Raw genomic sequence first — 26,342 nt, 5'->3', positions numbered from 1 at the left:
GTGACAGAGCTGCAAGGAATGGCAATGCCTCATTATCCCACAGAGTAACATCTCAGTTATAGTAGTCTTTGAATGTTCTCTGAGACACATGGCCAAGAATATATATAGTCCCAGTGACAGGAGATGGTACTGCTCCTATGCTGTGTGTGTTGGGGATTGCTGTTTATGCTCCAGATTTCTATATTGTTATAGCTGCTCACTCAAGCATTGTGTGGGGTTAATTTGATTGTTGTGGCATGTCAAATGATAACAAGATGTGAGATACTGTGCAAAAGTTAATGGCTCATGGGCACAGATGGGGCCAAAATTGGTTATGACTGCCTGCTTGGCATTAAATTCCTGGAAAATTAGAGAATAGAGATGTAGGGACAATGCAGTGAACAGCTTGTTTTTCCTTGGTAATCTTCCTTGAAAAGAGAGCAAGACCCTTGTCCCATTTGAACCCAACCATGAACTCATCTCAGCCTACACACTCTTCTCCAACAGCTGCAGCGGTGTTGGAGCAACCTCAGTGCCTGTGCTAATGGGATAAAAGCATTTCCATGTGCTCCTTTCATTCACAAAGCACATGTCCCTCCCCACGGCCTCCAGTGTATCCTCATTCCCTTGAAATGGATGCAGATATTAAAGCCTGCTATGTTTAATTATTGCTCTGTCTGGGAGGAAATAAAATCTTACAACCCTTTTAACATGTTTCAAGACAGGTAGGTATAAGTCAAAAATGTGCAATGAGCAATGGGCAATTCAGAAGCTGCCAGAAAGCAGTAATGTGCTCCAAAGAGAGTGATCATAAAACTTACATGGTCTTCTGAGCCATGTGTGCAGGGTTCTGTAGGTCCTGGCCTGATGAGTATCATTCCTCAGCAAGGATCTCTCACAGTCAGGACCTGTGCAGGACAAACTCGCCTCAAGGCATGGTGTGGTAACACTCTGGAGATGTTATAAACCAACCCATGAGCAGGTAGATGGCTATTGGGAGAATTTTGTCCTGCAAGTTTTTGAATCCCCATTATTTCAAATTAAGTCAAATGGAAGAGCTTGGGTTTAACTCTTTTACCTACTATATGCAAAGTAAAATTTTATTTTTTTGCTTGTATTAGTATAGAATGAAATGCATGTAGGAAAGTTTTCCCCATTATATATACCCCTGCTATCCCTCTGCTTTGCTTCTCCCACAAGTTTCTGATTTTGGGGAAATACTACATTATGCATTAACCAGCCAGTGGACATTATAAATTGATTCAAATGGAGTTTTTTGTGTATATTCGTATACACATTTTAATAAAGGTGTGTGTCTACCCTTCCCCTGTCTCTCTCCTTTTCCCAGCACAAAAGCCATTGCTTTCTTTAAGTAGGGTTGTAGCAAAACAGCACCAAAACAATTTAGCATCATTCTCTCTTCTCCCATTAGAATATCCTTTATAATATCTGGCAGCCGCAGCAGCAGCAGGCAAACTCCACTATCCTGTGGTTTTGGGGTTTTTTAGTATTTATCAATTTGTTGATAAGCAAACAATCAAAATAGAAACCATGGCTTACTTGCAGTTTTGCATTTGCACTATATGCTTTTTGACATTGCCTTTTTTTTATTAATAAATCGTTTACGTTTTCTTCTGATTCATAATCACATTACTCTTTCTTCTTGCATGAAATTTTCATGTTTAGGTTTAAAGGCTTGTTTTTGCTAGAAAGCCCTCCGTCTTTTTGATTCTAAAGACTGTTTTTTTAAGTCTTTAGACTACACAGGGAAAAAAATTACTAAGAGATTGGAGAGATATTTCTTGGAAGAGGATGTAAAAAAGCATATATTATGTTTTGTGGAGGATGATATACCTAGTGATGTAGTTGGAAGAGGTTAATCATTGGGTTTTTTTCACATAGAGACAGAACTGTTTGCTAATGCCTGTTGACAATATGTGTTGATGATGCTAGGCTTCTAGCCTTGAGCTCTAGCAAATGATGATAAATTCCAGACTCTAATCAAACATCTTTCAGAAACATTAACATTTGCTAAATAAACATATTTTTCTCTTCTCTATTGCATGTAATAGATGTTTTTAACATTGTTTGCCAGTCTTTTTATAAAGCATAACAGATGGCTGCTGCTTTTGATGAAGTAATTATATTACTTAACCCTTTTCTTGGGAAAAAAAAAGGCTTGGGCTTGCTACTGCCATTCATATTTTCTGTAAATGACCCTGATGACAAAGACAAGAAAAGTTTTTGGTTGAAAAATCTATTGCCAGTTTTAAATGGAAGAATGGCTACTTCTCTCAGGTTTTCACATAGGTCACTCTCCTTCTCTTCATAAAATGTGTCAGGGAAAGTGTAATCCAAAAGTCCATGAGGAAGCACAGAGCTGTTAAGAGCCAGCTCTCAGAGTGATGTGGTAGATCTATGCTGCACTCAGAGACAGATCTTGGGAATGGTCAGGGACACCCTCTTCTTGATCTACCTGATGATACAATTGCTTGAAGAATTTTATGTCAATACCCACTGTGTGTCTTGTTTGTGAGTTCTTGGTGACCCGCTAAGGCAGCTGGCTGAGTGTTCCTGAGGTACTGAACTGGCAGGTACACTTATGAATGCAAAGAGCTGGGTGTGGTGTAAAGTGGTCTCTAAAACAGGTTTTCAGGCTCCCAGGTCCCGTGTTTGTGAAATACTGGCTGGCAAGGTTAGTCTGCTCTCCAAAGTCAATATTTGTCCTGTGGAGAATCTGAACACCACCAGAACAGATACATTGGGAGTGCTCAGGAGCATTCTGGCAAGACAGAATCCTTTTGCAGCATGCTGCTGTGTGTGCATGTGAATGGCAGACTGAGAACAGACTCCTCAGATTCAGAACACACTTGATTCCTAAACATTTCAAGAAAGTATTTGGCCTTTGACATTGATGACATACCAGAGATTGCTAATAATAGCATGCCTGAACTTTTGTTAGAAAAATAAGCATGTCCCTCAGCAATTCCCACACTCCTAAGTTAAATCACCATAACATCATGTTAATGTCAGGGCTGATAAGATACAGAGAAATATTAAAAACTCAGTTGAGTAAAATTTGTTCTCATTTGAGAGGTCTTTTTTATGAGACTGAAAATAAGAACAATGTGATATCAGCTAATCTTTTGTCAGCACCCTTGCTCTTGGACACACACAGGAGTGGCACGATGCTCTTGTCCCACTTGCTTGCCCAAAGCTGCTAAAGTTCTGCTGAATTGTTGTGGCAAATGCAATTTCATTCCCTACCCTTAAAATAAAGGAAGTGTGAGTAGGAGGAAGTATTAACTGACTTAAGACAGAGGAATTCCTAAGAGGAATACTGTGAATGGATGAGCTTGGAGAAGAAGCTTCATTTGAAGGTTAAGCTGTATTGGTTTTAATACTGGGGGGTGGAAGGGGTTGGTAAGATCAATAAATCTATCTCCAAGAGGATGTCAAACTTGGATATATACTTTTAGGATTGCATGCTTTCCAAGCAGAGTGATAAAACCTCAACCTGTTCACATCCACAAATAATATGAAACTGATTACTCACAAAGGTGGAAATAGGAGGATATATGCCAAAGTTTCCTAATATTTATTATTTCTGTATCTAGGAAGAAATGAGCAACAGACATCTGTGAGTGCAGATGGGGATAAAAGTTTGGGGAAACCTGGTTTTAGCATGGATCTTGGAGGATGCAATAATTAGTGCAGTAATATTGTTTCCACAGAGTCATTTTATATGATAGCTGACCTGGTACACGTTTCTCACCTGTCTGGACATGACATTCAAAACTTGTTTTTTGTCTGATACAAAAATTCAGTGATTGTATTTTTTTTTTTTTTTGAAGGGAAAAAAAGTACTTGTTAAGTTAGGAAAGACAGAAGGAATATGAAAATGAGCAAGACAGATTGGTATCCAAATTAATGGTGGTTTTATCCCCCCTTTTGATGACTGCCAGGATATTCTGTTGCTATAGGTTAGTGTGGAACACACTCTGCATTAATGGTCAGAGTTCAGTGATTTAATTTTATTTTCACAAGCAGAAAGCTGGTCCTTAACAAAAACTCTTGTGTCCCAAGGGGGTAGGCATATGCTGGGAAGAAAATATATCACAAATTTCAAGTATGCAAACTTGTGGCCTTTTAAGACTTCAAGTACAGAGGAATTAAAACACAGATACTTCATGGATACGATAATGCTGGGGCATAAAATGAAACTCCAGAAATGCAGCAATAGTGTGTTTCCTCCACAGCCATTAAAGCTAGGATAAAAGCAGTTGCTGTCTTGAACCTAAGCTGTCTTCTCTTTGTGTGGAGAAATCAGCTTTAAGCAGCAGAAAAGTTTAGAAGTGGAGTTGATGTAATCTTAGGAAGAAGTGGATCTTACAGTGTTATAGATGAAAGAACTACCTGCTCTGTATGATTTTAAAAAATGTATTTTATTGTTGCTAAGTTTGGATCCGAAACTTAGCTGAGAAAAATTGTTCAGATTTTTTGATTTACATTAAATTCTTGTCGTTTTTCCTCTTTCCATCTCTCAGTCTCATAATTTATCACCCCATCTACTTCTGCGTGCTTGTTCCTGCGCTTACCCTGTAAGTGCTACAACTACCCAAGTACTGACACCGGTGACAGAATCATTATGATAGGTGATGTCTGTCTTGGTAAACAGAAGGTCAGCTGCAGGTTTGGGAACAGATTTCCTTAAAATTGCTAAGACTTTTGGATGATGACTTCACCATCATCTTCAAACTTCCCAAGTCAGGTTTGGTGTGTGCTGAAGAACAAGGAGGAAGCAAAAACCTTTGTTACACTTCAGAAAGAAGCCCAAATACAGAGTGAGTATGAGTGAGTTTATTTTGTAGGTAACAAAAGTGGTGACTGTAGAACAAGCATGACAATCTTACCTCAGCTAACTACAGTATAAAACCACCTCTTGCTGAATGCTTATTATTGTATTTGCAGACTGGCTTCATATGTACCACATGTGCATATTGTTGTTGCATTGTGATTTCAAACTTTTATGAAGTGATAAGCCACATATTAATAGTTTTAACAGAAGGTTCTCTAGTTGTTAACATGGTAACACCTTGCAAGTACAACATGCTATGTCCATTTTTCATTCGAGAAATATGCAACATTCTGCACTTCAAAATACATAAGGAAAGTGTCTATTTAGTACTTAGATCTGCCCAATATATTATCTTCCATGAATTCCTACCCTGTTGCTCAGACCTGCTATAAAAATTTTCTGCCTAAGACTGCAAAATATTAATTCATTTCCCAGGAATCTCTTTGGATACAAGCTGCGAAAGCAGATCTGGAGTTGCATGCACATTTGCTCTTGCTCAATCTTACTCCAAACTGAACCGATTACAAACGCTATTATTGTAACAGGTGGTGTTCAAATATATCCAACTAAGTTATTAGCCAAGCTTGGAGGATTCTTTTTGTTTTCCCTGACCACAGTCAGGTTATCAGTTGCATATATTTACCTCAGTAAAAATTGGGCCATTTTTAAAATAAATCAGTTTCATAATAGCAGGGTTCCATCCTATGACTGTATCAGATGTCAATGGAAATTTTCAAAATATGATAGCAGATACATTATGATCACAGTGACCCAAAGAAAGTCAAAACATTAGTGTTTTGATGATAATAAAAATTAAGAAACCTTATGTTTATTTATATTCTATGTATCCTAATAAACCAAGTCAAATGAAAATAAGTCAATGGGTTAAAACTTCTCTTTAATTGCATCATGAAGAGTACAAACAAGTACAAAAATTTGAAATATGGTGCCTTTACAGTAACTCCATTCAGCCTGCCCTTCTAAGTAGGCAGTGCATGAAAGCATTTGCCCATGAGTAATATATTAGTAAATGGCTGTGATTTGATGTGACACATTTTTACCCCCAATTTGCATACCTGATAATAGGCTTCCTAAATATCACCTTCAGATTCACTGGCAAAAAAGGAATCCATCTGAAAGAAACACTGGATGAAATGCTGGTGATGGGACAATCCTGGGTCTGTGTCCAAATGTGAGACAAAGAATTCAGACCATTAAAAGCTATATGGTCTATTGCCGTGCTAATGTTTAGTTCTTTGTTTAGTGCAGACTTTTAAACATGTTTCCATGACTCATTAAATCCTCTAAAATAAAAGTTCTCACAATTCTAGTGCAGTAAAGCAGTTATTTTTGGACTGAATTATAAACAGGCTAGATAATGAGCTACCTAACTTGTCCCTTTTTCTTAAGGAAAATGGTTAGTGACCTCTACTTTCTCTAAACAGTATCAAAATCCAGTATATTTGATAGATAAGGAGTGGAAAGTCCATGAAAAAATTAAAGGGGTGCATAAGCAAATGCTGTTGGGCAACTAATATTTTAAATAACAAGTAAGAATATGTATTTGGTGAACCTATTAAGTATTCATCTTCAGGGAATATTGTAACCATAGTAACCCCTTATCACCTGTTTGAGATGCTGTAACATCTCCACAAAATGTGCATCAAATGCCCTGCTAATATTTATAAAATGCTTATGATATTAGCTCTTGGAAGCAGCCACATTGATAGACAAGTGCATAAAAGTGCTTGAGACTCAAGATCACCTGTCTACTGTCTGATTTCTCCTTGCCCTTCTACTTTATTTTTATCTCTCAGTTTGATTTATCAAAAGCAAAAGACTAATGGGTTCAAGAAGTCACCGGAGGGAGCAGGGTGGTGGACACACATCACTGCTCACCTACAAAATGCCCATAATAACCACCCTCAGTTAAGTATGATGAAGGTTTTAGTGGTTTGTGGTGGCCAAACAAAGCCTACATAAAGGGAAAAGTTTCCCAAAATGATTGAACGTGAGAACTCGCGGCAAGACACCCAAAATAAGTAAAGAACAGATCCCCCCACTTGTTATCAATCTAAAAAGACTGTGATTTGTGCCATTTACGTTATTTGCAGGATTTCAAATCTCATAAAGCTGTAACAATAATGATTTTTATGACTGTAGAGACAGCTTCTCTTGTTTTAGATGTTGCATTTCAGATGATCTTCCTTCTTTTTCAGCTTTGAAACTGCAAGTGGCAGAGCTTTACACTTTTAAGGTCTAATATGAAGATATGGCAGGTGAAATTTTTTGTGGAGTTATTTCTGTGTCCCATAGCCTTTAGGGCTCAGGATGCTGGGATGGTCTGGAGAGCTCCCTTGCTTAAGTTTCATCACCTTTTCCCAAAGGACTCTGTGCTTTGTCCTTTTTTTGTGGTGTACTGTGTTTTCCCACACAATTAAATACTTAGAGAAGCCAGTAGTCCCAGTGAATTATGAGTTCCTGTGATAAAAGAAATACGGAAATTGTGTTTAAATCATGAGAGACTTTCATTTTTGAATCCTTAGTATGATTATTTTTTTCTCTCTCACTTCAGTGTGAAGTGCAGCGCACCGTCTATATCTGCTTCCACTCTGAACAGATATGCAGAAGGAGGAAAGCAAAATCAGTTGTTGCCAAGTGATTTGGTAATTGAGCAACATGGCTGTACAACTCAACCTAACTCCTCTGTACGTGCTGAGGGGTCTTCCTGTCCCATTTTGCTCTGCAGCATCATATAATATCAAGTTATTAGTTGTTAATTTGAGGTGGTTGATAGGACTCTGAGAGCACCAAAACTCAGATTGACGAAGATGACAGGGTATTCAGGACACCACTGTGCATTCCCATTGACATAAAGAACCTTCTTTGTGCCCAAGAGATGTGGAAAAATCTTTATGAAATGGGTGTTAGGACCTTTGCATATCATTGCAGTTTCATAGTGAATTACAGTGAAATTACAGCTAAGGGAGATGTCTGAACAAGAAGGAGAGACAGTATGAGTATATGTGACAGTGTGGCCCTAGGGATCAAAATCTGCATGAAATAGTTTCGAGGGCATGCATTAACCTTCATCATTGAGCTGATGTGCACTAACAACTACTTCTGTGCTTTTTTTTTACCCTGCTCTTGGTGTAAAATAATGATGTTGGAGAATATGTTGCAGGCAGGGATTATAATGGTTGAGTCTTCTGTAAATAAGCATGTGTTTTTATGAAGTAAGACACTGGACAATATCTGCCAATTTCAGCATTGAAGTGATAAATGCAAACTAATAATAACTGGTGAAAATAAGAGATGCAAAAACTAATGTCTAATAGTAAGTATTATGTTTCTTTGCTGGGCTTCACTTTTCAAAAGTCTTACCTGAATCAGATTTTTTGGGTTACTTCAGATTTTTTGGGTATCTTATGAAAATGTTTATTGCCAGCTATGAAAACATAGTTTTTGTCACCCTGAGCAAGAAATGACACAAATCCACAAACTGGCTTTTCACACAACAGAAGCTTTAATACAAAAGTTCTTTTATAACTAGGTCCAACACATTCTACTTGATTGGCTAATTAACAAAAACATTTTTCTTACAAACAGTCCTTGAGAAGAACAGAAAAACAGAGTAGGAAAACACCACCTGCAGGTTGTTTATACTAACAAGTTGTCATTGTTTCTCTACAACTCCCTAAAAAGTCTCACAAGTCCATTGTGAGAAAACGAATTCTGTTTTCTCACTCTCTGACCAGGCTGTCACATCCACAAATTTTCATGGACCAGTCTGCTTTTTTTATTTTAGTTTTTTTTACTAGGGCGTCTTATAAAATGAGACTCAAAGGTTCAGATTATAAAAGTGGTTTGCTTTGGACCTGAAGAAGCACATTATCTTTGCAGTCATTGTCTTTTATTGTCAGTGCTGTTTAACAAAAAGGGAGGACTGAATAGGTGACACCTCTGGAAATGTGAGCTAAAGGAAGTAAAAATTCTTTTGGAGACTGGTAAACCTACACTATATATTCCTGTAAGTAAAAGGAACAAGGTACAGGGACTCATAAAAGTACCATCTGAAAATGATTTAAAAGTTAAAAAAGGGCTGCTCTACACAGATAGAAGCGTGAGACCCAACCAGACCAGTCCTCCCAGGGCAGTCCCAGTGAGCCTATTTATACACACACCATTCTGGAACCCTCTTTAGCTGGTTTTAAGCAATGCTCCTGGTGAGAAAAAACATTAATGTGATAAGCAAAGACTTTCTGAAGCTGTCTCCAACTTAACTTCTGTGACTAATGCTTTGTGATATCTGCCCACATCCTTGAATTTCTTAATATAAATCCTCTCATAAGAGGTTCTTTTGATTTTCTTCTAAATTCTTTGCCTGTTTTTCTCATTAGAAATTAGAGGAATGTGATGGTTTTGGTGTTAACTTTCCCACATAAGTATATTACATGGTCTGTACCAAGGGTTTCTCTGAAGCAGTGGGAAGGTGTAGTAATCTGATATTTTGTAGGTAATCTGACCTTGATGGTAACCCCAGTGAACTTCAGAAGCTTGTGAGCAGAATCATGAGTCACACATGTTAGCAAATTCTCAGTTGTATAAAGCGGTTTTCTTGGACAGAGTTTAAGGATTTGGGTTAGGGTTTTTGCTGTCATTCCCCAGCCCACCCCCTACAACTTCATCTCACCACCAACACTGCAATCCACTGGTATCCTGAGTAGGAAAGTATTTTGTTCAGTTATAAGGAAGAATACTTTAAGACTCAGTTCTTTTTCATTGAGAAAGTCCAAGCATATGCCTTGGATATTTCTTGAAGAATTTGAACATATTTCTGTACACATTCATGGATGTCTACATGCACACATACACAGACGCACACACTTTCTAGAAATAAATTCAGTAGTCTGATTGTTGTGTTGTCTGGTTAATACACACTTTTGAATTCTAAATACTTAGATTTAGTCCAGAAACTTGTTGTTACATCTACAAAGATTAGTCTTATTGTGTCTTTCAATACTGCTTATGGCAGAGACTGTGCTGCCCTGATTACAGTAATATTCAAATATGTTTTAGCATTTATAGATTTGTTCTCTCCTTTATTACCCTCAGCAGCATAAAGACAGCCTGAATACTCAGTCTGAGAATTCCAGTGAAGGAGATTAAACACCTTGCACCCCGGGCACAAGTAATTTTCAGGCTGCAGTTCATATTTCCACTGTTTAAGGTATGATTCTGAATCACATCACTTCACAAGTTTTCCGTGTGACCCCCTTGCTGCATAGCTGACAGGTAACTTTAGTACCCCCCATTCCAACAGGCTGCCTGTTTCACAGAAGCCCTTTTTCCATGGGGCAGGGGGTTGGCATGGGTAGCCAGGACACGGGAAAAAAGAGAAAAGTGAGAATTCCCTAAAAAATATTCTTGGGAATTTCAACTGCAAAAAGTAATCTTCTTATTAAATTAAGTTTCATGAGATAGTGTAGACTGCTGGCAAACCTTCATGATTAGAAAAATGAAATAACAATACTTTAATCTGACTTGAGCTTTTAGACGACTTTGGCTCCATTGATCTTTACTGAAACACTGATTCGAAGTCAGTAAAATATTGGTTGGTTGTTCCTTCATTGGCAGTTGGCTTTCTGGGATTTTTAAACAGATACCTGAGCTAATTTTTTTATCTCTGTATGACCAAAACTGTGTAGTGTCACTCCAGGGAAATAGAATAAAACATTGAAATACCAAATGTTTTCGGAGAACAAGAAATATGAGGAATTAAAAGTTATGCAGACATATCCCAGGTTTTCATGTCTCAGCTGAGATTTTGAAAAGATGTTAAAACACCAGCATCTCTCTGTTTTAGAAAGTTTTGCAATAGAGTCACTTTCTCTATAATCCTTCCTGGACATGGCATAGTCTTGACAGTGCTTAGCATTTCTCACTTCTGACACACTCGTACATGGCATGTAATGTGTCTAACCTGTTGTATGCAGGTTGAAGAAAAACTGTTTTAGAGCAGAATGGCTTAATTGTGAGTGTTACATGCTTTTTTTGCTAAACCAGTGGTTTAGGGGTTTTTATTTTGAAAAGAAGGATTTGTATGGTTTGATGATCTCAGCTAACACGCAGATAATGGGGAGTTGAGTAGATGCCTGCTTGCTTCAAGTGACAATTTATCAGTTTAGGCTTTAACTTGTTTTAGTAAAATTGTGGTCAGATGACTCTCCCTTGAACCTCTGTGATCATATGTTTGGATATATCTCCTGGAATAGGAGAAAAATATTGATTTTGACAGATACTGTTTGATGTTTGACTGATGAAGGCACGTTTGTTATAACTTCTGCTGTTTGCCTGAATCTTTATTTGCTTTTTTTGAATCACTTCATTACTGGCTCTTGCAATTGGTCACTAAATAAGCAGTTGGTACAAAATGCAATGAAATAAAGTTACTCTCTTTTTTTTCTATGCTAATAGAGGTTACAGATACATAAGGAAATTCCTGTCTTCTTACTCTAGAATTCTTTTTTTCATGGAGGCTTCTAAGGACTGGAATATTAAAAAAAAAAAAAAAAAAAAAAAAAAAAAAAAAGTAGTAATTTAACTATTATCTACTACTTCTAAGAGCAATGAAGTATAATTATCACTGAAGTAGCAACTAATTGTAAAATCCTAGGAAATCAAATGGAGAAACAGTGGTAAATTAATTATGATTTCCATTTAATTCAGCATTTATATATACTAGAAAACAGATGTTTTAGAAACTCTGAACCCTTATAGCATCCTTCTTTGTTGGTCTTTTTAGCTTACTATACTTCCACAGAATTTTAGAATAGACTATCAGAATCTTCGGATCACTAATTTATTACACATGACTGTGCACCAGCTTGTTCAGCCTAGCAGATCAAGTATCTGCTTCATAGCAGATGTAGTAAAATGAAATCCAGCAGATATTAGTCTTTTGATTAAAAAGTCTTAATCAAAAAGTCTAGTCTGTGTAGTCCTTAAAGCAAGTGCAGATGGATCATTGTTTTACCACCTTTTTGTCTGCTTGAGTTGAGGATTACACAGGTTGCATAAGTTATGGAGAAGGAAGCCAGTGTTGCCTTGAGTTAAGTATTCTGGTGTGATATGGGATTATTAAGAAGTATTTTGTATTCTGGACATCCTGCTCTTCCTGCAGGTGCCAATTTAAAACTGCCAGGTGAGGGACTATAAAAGCAAGTTAGAATTAATTTCAATGCCAATATTTTGGGTGTGGATATTACATTTTTCTCTCAAAGTGCAGCAGTCTAGCTGCTTGTCTTATTCTGAAAAGCATGTCTTGGTTGTCTATACTGCAAATTAAAGGCAATATATTTATGATTGACTTTGTACCTGAAGATTCTAATTTTCAAACTAGGATTGTTTCTTTATAACCTATATGCTGGGTCATATTTTTCTCAGCTGCAACTCTTTCACTCCTACCATATAATCAGATCCTGAGATCTGTTCTGTCTTTGTTTGGCGCAGCTCAGTAAAAGAAATGGAGTGGTTCTCTGTCTTTATCGTATATTAAATTCTCTGGGCCCAGGAGGATTTCCATGGCAGCTGGAATTCAGCTAATGAGAGAAAGTAATTTTTGCCACTTCCTGTTCTGTACTCCCCCTGCAGCTGATGCTGACTTATCTTGGTCTGGGCTGTATACATAAACTGTATTACACCAAAAAAACTCCAGCAACTGAGTGATCCCACATCAGGCTGCATTTGATCCCAGTTCAGAATAATTCCTGTGCTTGGTAATTTATTAGAATCAATAAAGGAGATAAGGAAGGTTTCGTTAATAAAATCAGTAATCAAAAGTTTCAGATTCTGAAAAAGTGGTAAATTTTTGGAATCAAGGTTTTTGTCTTTGCCATGTCACAACTTAAAACCTTCAAAACTTCACACTGTATTAATAAGCACTGAATTAAGCCTCATCCCTCTAAGTTTAGATGAACATTTTAGAAATAGTTAATGTGCTGACAAAGAACACTCAACACCTAATTTATTATGTCTATGTAAAAAATGTGTGATATTTTTACAAAATGTACAATTTGTAACTGATATTGCACAGTGATGAGGTTTTCTGCACATTTATAGGAACTCTCTTTTGACTACATAGACTGGCTCATGACACATTCTAACATTATATCTTTGTCTTAAGTAGCAATAGGAGCGAGGATTTTTAGTTAGAACCCAACAGCCTGAGTTCTCAGGATTGCCTGCTACCTGCTTTTACCAAGTCAAGAGCAGAACAGCATGAACCACACTGAAGATCTTCCTGACCAATGCTGCCAATAATGGAAGCCCAGCTAAAGCTATCCTGCCTTGACTTTGCTTTGGTGAAGGGGACAACATAATGCTTGAGACCTGAGGCTGGATGGAGCGCTTGTGAGTCTGCCCTTTGTGTCTGGGGGGTGCTTGGTGTGTGATAAGGACTTTGGCAGACATCCACAGTGAGCAGCAAGGTCAGAGCTACTTCAGTATTTGTGTTTCTGCTGGTGTCACTCATAATAACTCCAAGGGTTTTGACAAGAGGGATATGTGACCATTCCTGTTGATAGCCAGTGTTCACATAACATAAAACTGCCAGTGGTTTGATGTGCTTGTAGTCATTTTACTTATAACGTGGACTAATTAAATAAGAATCCCTTAAAACTAATGCAGTCCCTACCATGACTTTGGTGTGGCTTATGCAGGTCTTTGCTCCCAGTGATGTCTGAACTTATACCTGGCATCAGCTCCTCTGGCTGCTCATACCTCCACTGGTTCCACTGAACAGACTGTAAAAGTTTCCTCTATCAGGGATAGAATCTTTAACTTCCCCAAGCACCATGGGGCTTTCTCATGCACACGCATACACTTGGGTTATAGACAGGAAAGCTGATTTTCAGAGGAAGGTGTAAAAACTAGCACATGTCTTCTTGCATCCCAGACAGCAATTCCTCTTCCTTACACCTAGCTGTTCATCTGTGGCTTTGGATGCTGACTACCCTCAAAACCACTTACAGCTATAGATCCTCTCTTTCCGCCTTGTGCTACTCAGAACACTCTAGGAAGTGAAGTGCAGGATGTAGTTTCCTGAATCCAGTACGTGTGATAATACCCTTGCACCCCCTGCAGCCAGTGCAGACTTATCTTGGAATGGAACAAAAATGGTATTGCACCACATAACTCCAGCAACTGAGTTGGGTTAATCACAAAGTACATTCCTCAAAGGTGGAAAGTGAACATCATAAATAGAATAGGAGCTCTGTGACTCTGGATTTAAAAAAAAATAGTCCACACCCTACCCTGAACATAGGTCATCTATTTTAATGGTTTCATTTTTTTGTTAATACTAGAAATCAGTTTTCATCCTATATACAATCCACTCATTTTTGATGCCACATTCTTCTGGGTTTTCAGTAGAATGAAGTACCCATCCAGTTCTGTAAGTTGTGCATGTTGTATGTGAAAAGGTATTTGCATTTCCAGAAAAGTTAGACAACTGTTTTACCTTTATAATGTTTTCTTACAGAAACTTTTGCCCTGTTCCCATGTGAAACTCTGAAGCTGTCCTAATAATCTCCTTCTTAAAACCCTGAAATCAAATATAGGGGTTTTATGTGACTCCTTTATAATTCTTACTAATTGTGTAAGTTCTAATCTTTTTACTACATCCTCTTCACCAGGGTAGTTTATGCCTAATGTTCTAACTAATTTGAAAAAGTACATTTATGTTTCCTTTGAATGCATCTAGGAGAGGATACTCACAGATTTAAAGTAGTAAAAGGTCTTCATATACCACATACTCATTTCAAGTGACACATGTCCCCAAACTATGCTTGGGGAACAGAGGACAAGCATTCCTGTTAAGTGCTCTTAATTCATCCCACCCTCTGCATTGCAGCTGCTTCAAGCTGTTGTGCAAGTGGGCACTATTAGACCATCACTGGGGCATCACTCACTTGTCTCCACATTGGCTAGAGAGAGTGGTTGGTCTTACCCTCATGCAGCATGTTAAATTCATCCCTGGAGATGGTTGGTGTTGTACATTAAAGCATATAATGTACAGGATCCTTCTGAGGACACAGACCAGGCAAGAGTAAAGTTGGACCTGGATAAATTCCAGTAGTGGACTTTCAGTCAAGTTTTCTCTCCATCCATGCCATGCTTCTGATCTAGACAGTGCCAATATTATGCAAGCTCCTTTCTTTGCAGCAGTTGTGAGAAAAATAATTATTGTCTTTAAATGGAAAAACAAATAAATACCTATTTCAGATCTTTTCTTTCTTTCCCTGTGACATACCCACTGCTGGAGCTTATCATAAGTTAAAAGGAAATCTATTTTTGGAAGCTTATAATTAAAATCCTGGAAACATATCATTGTAGCTTTTTTTCCCTGTAACTCAATAAGATTGCTTGTACTGCTAAGGGTTTTTATGGGTAGTGATTAATTTTTTAATTGAAGAAGCAAATTCATGATACTGGGACTTTACTTCAGGCATCAGATTTGCCTGATTGTTCCCTAAGATCAAAAGACAGATTTCCATTAAGAGTGGAACAGAATGACTAATAGGCTTCTGAACTGATATTAAGTTAGAAGCCTTCTCCACTTTGGAGAAGATTGGCTGGTATCAATTTGCAGGCTTGCACTTCTCTGCCTTTTACTTTTTTTTTTTTAATCAAGAAATTTGGAACTAAATTTTCTTCAAAGTCTCTTCCAACCCAAACAATTCTATAATTTTATCAAAGGTGTAACTCGAACAACAGCAGCACTTCAGACTTGAGATTTTTGATTTTGTATTTTCTTTGTTGATTGTAATGAAAGCCACCGAGGGGCAGCAGATAGCAGCTTATCTAGTTAAAAAAACAAAACAAAACACAACACAACAACAATATTTTTTTTTCTTTGAAGTTGCATTTCGAGTCCAGTGTTATCTTGCATGAAAAACTGCTTTAGGAATGAGGAAAACACCTTCCCCTAAAGAAGGGAAAGCAGACAATGAACTGAGGCTAGGGATGATTAAAGGTTTTCTACTGAAACAAACAAAACTTTGCAACAAAACATTTCCATAGCCTACAGATCCATACATATATTTTTGTTTCTTCCAACAGAAAGGCACTTGCCCTTAATGTTAATGGCAAACGGAATTTTACTTCCTGCTCTTGTCATTATGTAATTTTCCTTCTAATCTGACATGAGGAAATCGGTGCTTCTGGAGACGGGATATTGCCACTTTACCGGGCGGCTGTCGAGCGTTCCTGCATCGCTCTGATGTTGCAGCAATTTCAGCTGGGCATTTACATATCCTTGCCCAAGTCCTGGGAGCCTGCTAAGCTTCGAGCAGACCCAGAGCAGTTACATGAGAATGGGAATAATCTCTTACACCGCAAATTGACTTCCCTCTTTGTAGCCCTAGACACTGTTTCCAGCTGCTTTCAGTCTTTTAAATCCCTGAAAGCTTTCCTAATCCGCGTGTAGGCTGCAGCCTTTATGCGCTCTGCCGCCCTCCCCTTCCCCCTGATTGGCGAGGCTGTTCCACAGCCAACTGCTCCATGCCTGGGCTGGGTTTGAAATCAGAGCCTGGCGGACAGTTGCCTCCCCGCTCCCGACTTTTCATAGGCTGGGCAAAGAAGGTTGGGAAACTTGACATTGTCTTAGGGCTCCCCCCTAGCAAAGAATAAAAAGGGAGTGTGTGTGTGTGGGGGGGGAATAACAGACAGGAAAGAGGAGGGAGGGAAACTTGCTTACGGTGGGAAACTTGATGGATTTGCGCCCTGCCGACAGCAGCGCGGAGTGAGCAGCCCCCGGCCGGCTGGATGGATGATGGGAATCTCACCATGAGGCAGGTAAGGAGCCACTGCCCGCCGGCTCCGGCTGCTGCCGCTCCCAGCCCCTGCCGCTCTCCGCTGCTTTTTTACCCCCCTCTTTATTTTCTTCTTATAATTGTAAGTTTCCGGGTGGGAAAAAAAAAAAAAAATCTTCCCCCCTCCCCTCGCCGATTCTCCCGGTAGGCAGAGATGCCATTCAAGTCCTGGTAGTTTTGGATTCGCAGGGAGCATGGAAGCGGTTTGCGAGCTATGTAAATTAATTCCAGTTTGCCATGGCTTAAGTGCATTGTGTAGGCTGTCTCGCAGCCCTGTTTGTGACATGAGAAAGGAAAGAACTTGCTGTGTTGTAAGCCTAAATATGCCAATAATTCAGCCCAAGGATAATTTATTAAACAGCTCTGCATGAGTTCTTTGCCTGCCAGTGCTTTAATCTTCTGATTGTTTTAAAACGTAGTAGTTTCAAGCTGTCTTGCAGCTTCCAAAAGTACTTTAAAATGGGTTTTCTAGGGATTTTTTTCTAAGATTATTCAAATTAGGTATTTTTTAAAGACTTCTATTCACCTGAGGAGACAAAAGGAGCTTTTATTTTCATTCTCACTGTTATAGAGCGCAGTAACAAAATGTTCTTGGTTCTCGTTTTTCATAGTTTTACAGCAACAATGTACACTTACAAGAGTTTTTGGGGGGAAGAACTGGCTGTATCTTAAGACTGAATCAAAGATCCCAGTTTAAAAAGCCAGTCCACTTCCTAAACTTGCTCATAATAAGTTATTTTTTTGGGTAGGCAGTAGGTTAAAATGAGGTAATTAGAAGTTATCTAGGTTTTCTGTGTGGGTGTCATTCATTCAGTTCTCAGGGGGACTTTTATAGTACATGTGCAGGAAATGCATGTGTGAGGGTTTTGCACCTGTAGTGCAAATGGAACATTTGTTTTACACTTGCTTTCTGAAGCCATGGTGGAAAATCCCAGCTTCCTTGCCAGTTTTCTCTAAGTTACAGGAGGTGAGGAAGGGTGGAGAAAGAGGAAATATAGGTGATAGGAAGAAGAAAGCTATTTCTTGTTCCCACTAGCAAAATCACATTTTATAACTCTTTAAAGAGAGAGAAATTCTTGTCCTTGCAAAGCACGATGAAGGGCATTTGATATACCAAGCTGGTCAGCTGGATGCACGTAGTCATCAAAAATCATTATCACCACAAGAGGGTACTTTGGCACAGGGGGTTACCAACGAGGAGTGCAAAAGAAGCAGAAATGTTACAGGACGGCAATAATGAAGTGTAAAATGCTCTCTGAAACGTGCACTTTACTCTCCTGAAATATTTCTACCTAAAGAATAGGCTTCAGGGATAATGAAGATTCATAAGTGGTGGGTTAAAGGAGCAAGGCAAATAAGTCTAATAGAGAATGGGGGCGGAGGGAGAATGCTAATGCGCACACTTACCCTCCAGAAGAGGAGGAGGGATGGGGGAGACATTCCATCCCAAAGAGAGGTGCAGGCACAGGCGGGCTGGTTCTTGCCGGGCCCGGCCCGTCCCGGGGGGCGCGTTTGTGCGAACACCTGCCTCCGAGTGCGGGATCTCTCCCGTGCCGAGGGAACAGCTCGGGGGCATTTCTCCGGGTTCCGCTGGTTTGCTGTGCACAAATATTTTCAGTCTGGCAGGGAAATTCTGCGGGCACTGCTAGGGCCCGAGGGACAAAATCCAGGGAGCTGGATGTCAGGGTGGCGCTGAGCTACCTGTGTACATCAGTCCCTGTCAGCAGGACTCCTGTTTCAGCGGGAAGTGAAGGTTGTGATGGACAGAAGTAAATGTATAAAGTGTTTAGGAAATCCATTGCAGCAGGCAAGTCATGTGAAGCTGGAGCCCTCATTCCTGCTTCTAGTTGGAAATTGTTAAGGAAAAGTTATATGCAGAAGGTGACTTTTCCATGGCCTTCCTATTCAGAGCACAAGAGAGCTCTTTTTTTACCTTCTCTTCCACCTTATAAAATCATCTCTCCCTACCTGTCCTGTTGCTTTCTCTGCCTTTCCTTGGTAATCCTTTCCTTATCCTTACACCAGCTGGGAGGGAGTGGGTTAACTCCTTCCTCTTCAAAGGCTTTGGGAGTGCTTTGAGAGGCTCTAGGTAGGACCTAAAGCTCAGTTTGGTCTTTCAGAGTTAACCATCAAGGGTATAGGCATATGGCAATGTACTGCGGGTGTTGGAACGAAACCATGTACTATGCTGATGACTGATCTGATCCAAGGGCAAACCACAGCTACTGAAAAATAGCACATAGAAAGAAAAATTCACTAATTTCCCCAATAGAAGTGGTGGAATTACTGTAGAAATGTAATATGCAGCCTGCTGATAAGACTCAACCTACTTTACTATTGTGACAGTCCAGTAGTCTCCAGCAGGTCACAGGGGCTGGTGTAAATACTGAGCTGAGGTTTGTAAATGAGAGAGTATAAAGAAGCAGTCACTTTTAGCTGATCATTGAAAACCTCAGCAAGAGATGTCTTCTTCCTGTCTCATATAATAACCTCACAAATAAGTTCCAACAATAAAAAAGGAACATTTCTCTCCTATCTGGGAAACAATGCTGATCACAATGTACCAGTAAAAGTTTAAACATCCACAGGAAATGTACCCTTCTGTGTGTGCTAGTGTGCTGTAAGACTAGGTATCTTACATAGTTGCAAAAAAAAATAAAAAAGAACTAACAGGCAAGAAAAAAGCCTTTGCAAGTAACTTTTTTTTTTCTTTGTAGTGTACTGAGTTCATTTTGTTATTTATAAAGTAAGGAAATTTGCAAGTGATGGAAACTCCTAAAGGGATGCTTAGCCTTCATGAAGGTGGAGTTTTTGTGAGGCTGGACACAGTTATGAGGCTGGATTCCCTGAGATTGCTGCAGAACTGGAGAGGGCACTGTGGGTTCTGTTTTGTTTCCTAAGCCTACTTCACAGAAAATCAAATGTTTGATGAATTTTAATACTTCATTTTCATCCCCTTTCAACCACAATGTATCCCTGAAGTGTAGCTTGCAGGAGTGTCATTGACAAAAAAATGCAGCTCCTTATGTTGGCCTCTTCCTATTGAAGTACCATTGACTTTGATCGAGGCAGTCTTGAGTCTTGAGCCCTTTGTCACATAAAGAGGTTCAACTGAAAAACTGTTAACTGACAGGCCACCTAAAAATGAAAAACTGTGTTTCTACATAAAACCATTACAATTACTTATCGTGTCTGCAGTCATATGGCTTTTAGTGTGCAAATAATTCACCAAGTGAACAAAGGCTGTATACAATTTCAGTGCAAAACATATGCAAAATTCAAAATCACCCCCCTTTCCTTTCAGCTGTTTAAGTTCTTAGCATGTGTTTCTTATTTCCTATTTTCTTTTGCATACCTTTTAAAATTCCTAATGCGTTCTTCTGTAGAAAAGTTGTATTTTTATCCTGAAGTTCTGTAATCCTTTGCCTTATCTTATAGAACTCATCCTGGGATGTTTTGTTTGTTTCGCTTGTAGAGCATCTTAAAGAATGCTGCCCTTTTTTGTATGTACCATGCAGAATAAAGAAAACAGGTGTACAGAGTCTGCAGGCTGGGAGTGTATCAGTTAATTAGTGGCTGGATATTGCTGGGTAGGAAGCCTGGTGAGGATTTTTTGTGCGTGTGGGTATGTGCGTTGTCTGCTCCCTTTGATCACTTGTGTGGTAAATAGACATGCAGGGTAGCTATAGCAACATGTGCTGTAGGTTGGTGGGAACAGAGGGGATGGGATCCCCTGACAAAGGCTAGTTTGTTAGAGTGGTTGGTTCTGATTAGAAAAAGGTGGCACCAATCAGAGCATTTAAAAACATCAGTTTTGCAAAATGCAAATGAATGTTATCAGTTCCAAAGTAAAGCTTGTTTCTGTAGCTCTGCAAGAGTAGATTGTGTGGAAGATTGGAGAGGAAGGGGGAGGGATAATAAAAAGCAGAGCATAACCCATTTACACTTTCGAATGTAAAAATATTCATGTTGGATGAGCTTTTTCTTGTGGTGCTGCACTGTCTGCAGTTTGCAAAAGAAGCATTTGTGGGAGCCAAATTCCCATAGATGGTGATACAAATAGTTGTGTTTTTAAAATATGGTTTCAGCAGGAACTGATGGTAATTTGATGTTAAGTAGTGCATCTGATCCATTACCTTTCCCTGATTTGTAAAAATTTAGTGTACAATTTGCCATCCCAAGATCCTGTTCCTATTTCAGCAGCCTACCTGTAGAGGTCAGACTTGAAGCTCTCAAAATCTTCCCAAGATAGAATTTCAACCTAAAGTTATAAATATACATCTCCATAGCCACTTTCCTCATTAACTTTATGTGGAATACTTTTAAAATAATGTTGGTTTTTCAGTGTCAGGTTATTAAGTAACACCACCTTCTGCATTGATGGAAGCCTGAAATACATCAAAATTCAGCTTTGTTTCACATCTTGAACAGAGCCCAACCTAAAGCTTTTATTAGTGCCTGAATTATTTAGATGTGTATCTCTGTCTCCATGAGCCCCACTAGGCCTCCTACCTTTGATGAGGTCTGTCTGCAGCTCCCTCCCTCCGGCCTGCCCAGCCTCTGCTGCGCTGGCTGCCGGCTTCCCAGGGCTGCTGGTCTCAGTGGTCCCTTCCCGCTGGCAAGGGACAGGGAAGGCGGCAGTGCCACAGGGGGGATTCAGCAGCTTCTGAGCACTGCCAAAAGTTGTCAGACCTCAGAGTCCCTCCGCAGAGTAGCACGAGAGGTAAGGGTCTGCTGGAGCCTGGGCTCAAGGAAAATGAAATGCTGGGAAAAAGGAGCTTGCGGTGGTAAATGCTCAGGGAATCTGCTGAAGCTCAGAAAATACTTCAGCATTTGGAGAAACTGTTTGATTTGTCTGTGGGTGAAGACTGGGCAGAGAGAAAGGAGCAGACCAGTATTCACACACAGCTGTATTAATTGCCTTTTGGATGTGTGCTGGAGTTTGTTTGAACTAAATTTCAGACTTCATAGGGTATTTCATTCTTTAGCCTCTTTTTGGTTCAAAGTCTTTATTACAGTCATGCAGCTTAGAGCTCGTAATGCTTTAGCAAGCTGTAAGGAATTACTGCATATCCCTGAGATCCCTGACTTGCAGTGCAGAATCCAGCCTGTCTGAAAGTTGGGAAAAGCGCTAAAGGGTAGGAAGCTGATTTTGATCTCTTTTCTAAACAGTAAAAATAGTTCTTAATTATTTAAAATTCTTTCCCATTTGCTGTCATGTCATGTTTTTTTATCAGTAGTATTTATATCTTCCCGGGGGATGTGGGAGGAGAAAAAAGCTGTCAAAGAGGCAATGTTTGTTTGGCCCAAAAAGTTTTATCAACTTTGTTGATTAAATAAGTGTTGAGATAACTGGGTGCAAGAACAATTTAAGATAGTAAAACAAAAAAAGAAATTACAGGCTTTTATTCCTGTAAAAGGAATAAAAGGACAGGAAATTAGGATTATTTTTTTTTTTTTTTGTCGTGGGATAGTCTTTAAGGAAAGTATTTATGGAGGAACATTTTACGCCCCCAGAAAGGAGCTGGTGACACGCTATGACAGTTGCTCCACATTTTGTGTCAGGAAGGCAAACATATTTCTCATGCCTTTGGTGGCAGCAACATCTTCCCATCACTCTTCACCCAGGCTGTCCTGTGCACCTGTGGGGCCCCAGTGTGTGAGCAGGTGCCCAGGACTAATGGCATTGACTCATCTCTTTGGGTCTGCAGGTATTTAATTAAGGAACAACTGCAGCAGGAGCTTGGAGAGAACCCCCTCCCAACACACACACCAGAGTGGTAGGGCAGACTGATCTGTGATTTGTGGTTCTGGCAAGCTGATGCACTTTGCAGACTCTGGTGAAGCCACAGCTTGCTTAGATGAGACCCTCCCTCCCCCTCCACACCATCTCTGGGATCTCCCCTTTTTTAATTTTTAACTTTATTTGAGGCACTAGCTGAGACTGATGTTTTCTTTCAAAAAATACTGAGAAATTATTATTTTATGGCAAAATTGTTCTCAAAAATTCTATTTTTTAGTAGTTATTCCATATGGAAACACGATCCCTTTCAGTTTTTATTTTGTTTTGGCTTTGGGTATTTGTTTAGGGTAGGATTTTTTTTTAGTTTGGCTGTTGTTGTTTTGGGTTTTTTTTTTGTTTGTTTGTTTTTTTCATTTGTCTTGTTTTGTGTATTAGTTTGGGGATTTTTTTTTTCCTGAGAGGTAATTTGAGACATTGGGGGAAAAAAAAGGAAGAAACACCTTTTCATACATTCATATTTAGAACTGGAGTTGTCAAATCTAGCCACTCCATCATAAAAACAGCCAGCATCCCAGTTTCAAGGAACTCTTCATCATCAAGCAAGCTTCAGAAGTTTTGGAATGGCTTTTGGTTTTATCATTGGATTGTACCTAATATTATGCCCTTATTGCAACATCTGTATGTATTTTACATGGAAGATGTACACTCGCTCTATTGACAACTTCTCCTTTGTGGACCACCAAGCTCTGCTTCTGCTTTTTTCCTCCTTTGGAACCAGCTCCATCTCCCTGGGCAGTGAGATCTCAAGCCCTCAGCCCAGTCTCTGGTTCCACCTCAGCTTTGGATGCAGGGATACAGACAGATCTCTCTCTTACTACTTGTGTTTCTGCTCTTGTTGGAATTGCAAGAGGTTGTGAGCAGAAGCCTACACACCTCTGTAAATAATCTCACTGAAAATACACGTGTTGTAAATGTGATGTGCAGAGGAACAGCAAGAATAGGGGAAGGGAAGGCTGCTCTGAGTGAGGAAAAGGACTGGTTCTTTCTGGGAAGTGCATGTGGATAAAGCTCTTGGGCAGGGACACATTGACAAGCACAGACCAGGTTTGTTGATGTGATATTTGAGAGATGTGTGTTCTTTGCTTGTGCCTTGTATCAAATGCCATTGATATTAGCAAGCATTTCCTCATTGAGAGGTGTCAGCTACGTGGAGCTTGTTTTGGACAACTTAGGTAAAGTACAGGTCAAAATTTGCACTATCCCACCAGCACCTATTGAAACAGGTAGATGATTAATGACTTCATTTCCAACTGGGAAACCTCAGAATTATAGCTTAGACAGAGATTTCAGGCTGGCATTTAAGCAGTTCAAAAGTGCACTGTATTGTTTTGGTCTAATTAACACAACATGGTGATAAGACATTAAAACAGAGTGACAACGCTATACATTGATAACAGGGGACATTAATGCCTGGAGACACAGTCTACATTGTAAAAATCTGAAAAAAAAGGGCTTATTATGTTAGATAGGTCAATGTGATTTGACCTAGTTTTGCTTTGCTGCTTGGAAATTATGTCAGTATTTATTATGTCATCTCCTTGGACGAGCAATTTAACATCCTTTTTGCATTGCAGTGTTGTCCTAATATTTTATATATTTACTTGCTCTCTAAAAGGATCCTTCAGGCTAATTCTAGAGATATGGGAAGAACTGATACAAAACAAAAACCTCCTGAAACCAGCTTCCCTTTCATATATGTCCTCTGTGTAATAAAAAGGAGTAAATTTAGTCACAGCAAAATTATAACTACAAATTCTGAAAAGCATCTTGTCCCTTTTGTATTTAAAACTCAGTAAAGTTCATGAATATAAAATGACTGTGCTAACATATATAACCATGCACACCTTTTCCAGAGAGGTTTTTAATTGCTAAGACCCTGCATTTTTAACTTTACCCAGATGCTTATGTAAAATAGAGTGGCTTAAATGAACCACACCATATTCTTCCCTGAAAAGTAAGGTCTCATTCAAAGTCCTCAATATTTCTCTTGGGGAAAATGGGGTGGTTTTTTTTAGTCTTCATCAAAATCACAAGCCCTTTCCTTCATATTTATGGTCATGTTGGTTTTTCCTTCTGCTGCCATCTGGTCTTGTAAGACATTTGCCAGGGCTCAAGTTGTGGTACATCAGAGAACAACCAGAAGATTAGATGTCACAGTTCTTTGCTGTAATGGAAAAAATTTGCTGTTACAGTATTTTGGTAAATGTTAGCAAAGGAAAGCTCAGTCTGTTCCTTAGCTTTACCTATTTTCTCACAGCTATGCCTCTTACTGTGTTTAACAAATGTAAGGTATCGCAAGGTTGCCCCTTTTGCTTCTTAACATTTCTTGGTCCAAAATGGGTAGCTCTGAAGCGTGATTTTGCTTCTGCTGAAGTCAGTGTTATTGGAGAGGTCAGGAAGATCCCCCATTCAAAATAGTCTTTTATTGTAGTTATTCAAATACATGTTTTGTGAAAAATGCTGAACAGATCAGGTGGTAGTGTGAGAACAAAAAACAGGTTTTATTTCCCATTCTTTTTACAATTTTTAAAATTCCTATTTTCTTGAATAATAAGAAATTTATTCTTGAGTTTCAGCATAAGCTTTTTCCTTTCAGCATCAAAATGAGCTAAGTAAAACCCATACAAGTTCTTCACCATTTCTGCACAAATACATCTAATCTTCAAAAGGTCCTGCTTATTCAGAATTCTCAGCTCAAGTAAAATTAAAAATTGTAATAGCTATCTGAATTCTTTGAGCATACTTCAGATGCAAATGATCTTACATCCCTTTTTAACCAGGTTAATTGGGAACAAAAGCCCAATATGAATGTGTGTTCAGAGGTGCCTCTTCTTTGCTATAACATTTGCTCTTGATCCCTAATTAAGCCTTATTACTGAAGGTTAAAATATCCTCCTGCAATTTAACTCTCCTTGAATGTCTTCACTGCAAAAGAAATTATCAGGGTAGGAGTCTGCTATTGCCTCCTATGTGCCTCCTTCTTTTAAATGGCACTAAAGTGTAAAATGCTTATGAAGGATTAGCAATGACTGGAAGTGAATATTGTGTATCTCCAGAGTAGTAAAAGCTTCATGCATGAGGAAGATGATGATTGTGGGCTGACAAGATGATTCACATAGGTAGAAAAACTGTGCAGGGATTCAAGGAAAGTTCTCACTGTACTCTGGAGATTATCTGGCCCAACCTTCTCTTCAGCACAGGTTGCTACAGCAATTTCCTCAAAAAATGTTGAGAATTTCCAGCGCAAGAGAGTCCACTGCATTCCTGGCAGCCTCTTCCAATCTTCTTTTTTCTTTTCTTCCCCTTCAATCCAAACAGAATTTCTGAATTTCTTGCAGCACTTCATGCCCATAGCCTCTTGTTCTGTCAGCAGGTATCCTTGTCTAGAGAGTAGCTCCATTTCCTCTATAACTAACTTTATAGATATTCAATTAGTGTGATTAGATCTCCTTGGAACCTTCTGTTCTCCAGTCAGAGTAAACCTGTTTCCTTTAACCTATCTTCATGTCAAGTGCTACAGCACCCCAATAATCCCAGTGGCCTCTGCTGGACCCTTCTCAAATTCTCCAGCTGAGGGACCACAAGTGATCACAGTATTCCAGGTGCGACCTTGTAAGTAGAGTGAAATAGCCACATTTCTTGGGTTATTGACTGCTCTTTCTGGGGCAGCCCAGGAGGCTGCTGGCCACCTTCTCTGTGGGGACATGCTGCTGGCTCCACTGCCTGCCACTGCCCCCAGATCCCCTTCAGCAGAACTCCTGCTCCAGCCCATCAGTCTGGGCTTGTGCTGCTTCTTGGGATTACTTCTTTCCCAGTACAGAACATCACA

At 39.3% G+C, this 26,342-nt stretch overlaps 1 protein-coding gene across 9 annotated transcripts in view; it reads left to right on the top strand.

The window, feature by feature from the left end:
* The window catches only part of MID1 (midline 1), a 244,413-nt gene that overhangs the window by 81,018 nt on the left and 137,053 nt on the right, over positions 1-26,342 (top strand). The window contains exon 1 of one of the 9 annotated variants that reach the window (XM_072933806.1): positions 15,528-16,480. The exons of 5 other annotated variants lie outside the window; for them this stretch is intronic. The gene's annotated coding sequence lies outside the window, so the exon portion shown is untranslated. Of the gene's footprint in view, positions 1-15,527; positions 16,694-16,727; positions 21,434-26,342 lie in introns of those variants that run through there. 3 more of the 9 variants (XM_002186568.7, XM_072933803.1, XM_072933823.1) reach the window with 3 other exon arrangements.

Source organism: Taeniopygia guttata, chromosome 1, assembly GCF_048771995.1.
Source record: "Taeniopygia guttata chromosome 1, bTaeGut7.mat, whole genome shotgun sequence".
NCBI lineage: Eukaryota > Metazoa > Chordata > Aves > Passeriformes > Estrildidae > Taeniopygia > Taeniopygia guttata.
The sequence above is the reverse complement of the archived record's forward strand: the minus strand, read 5'-3'. Positions and strand labels throughout refer to the sequence as shown.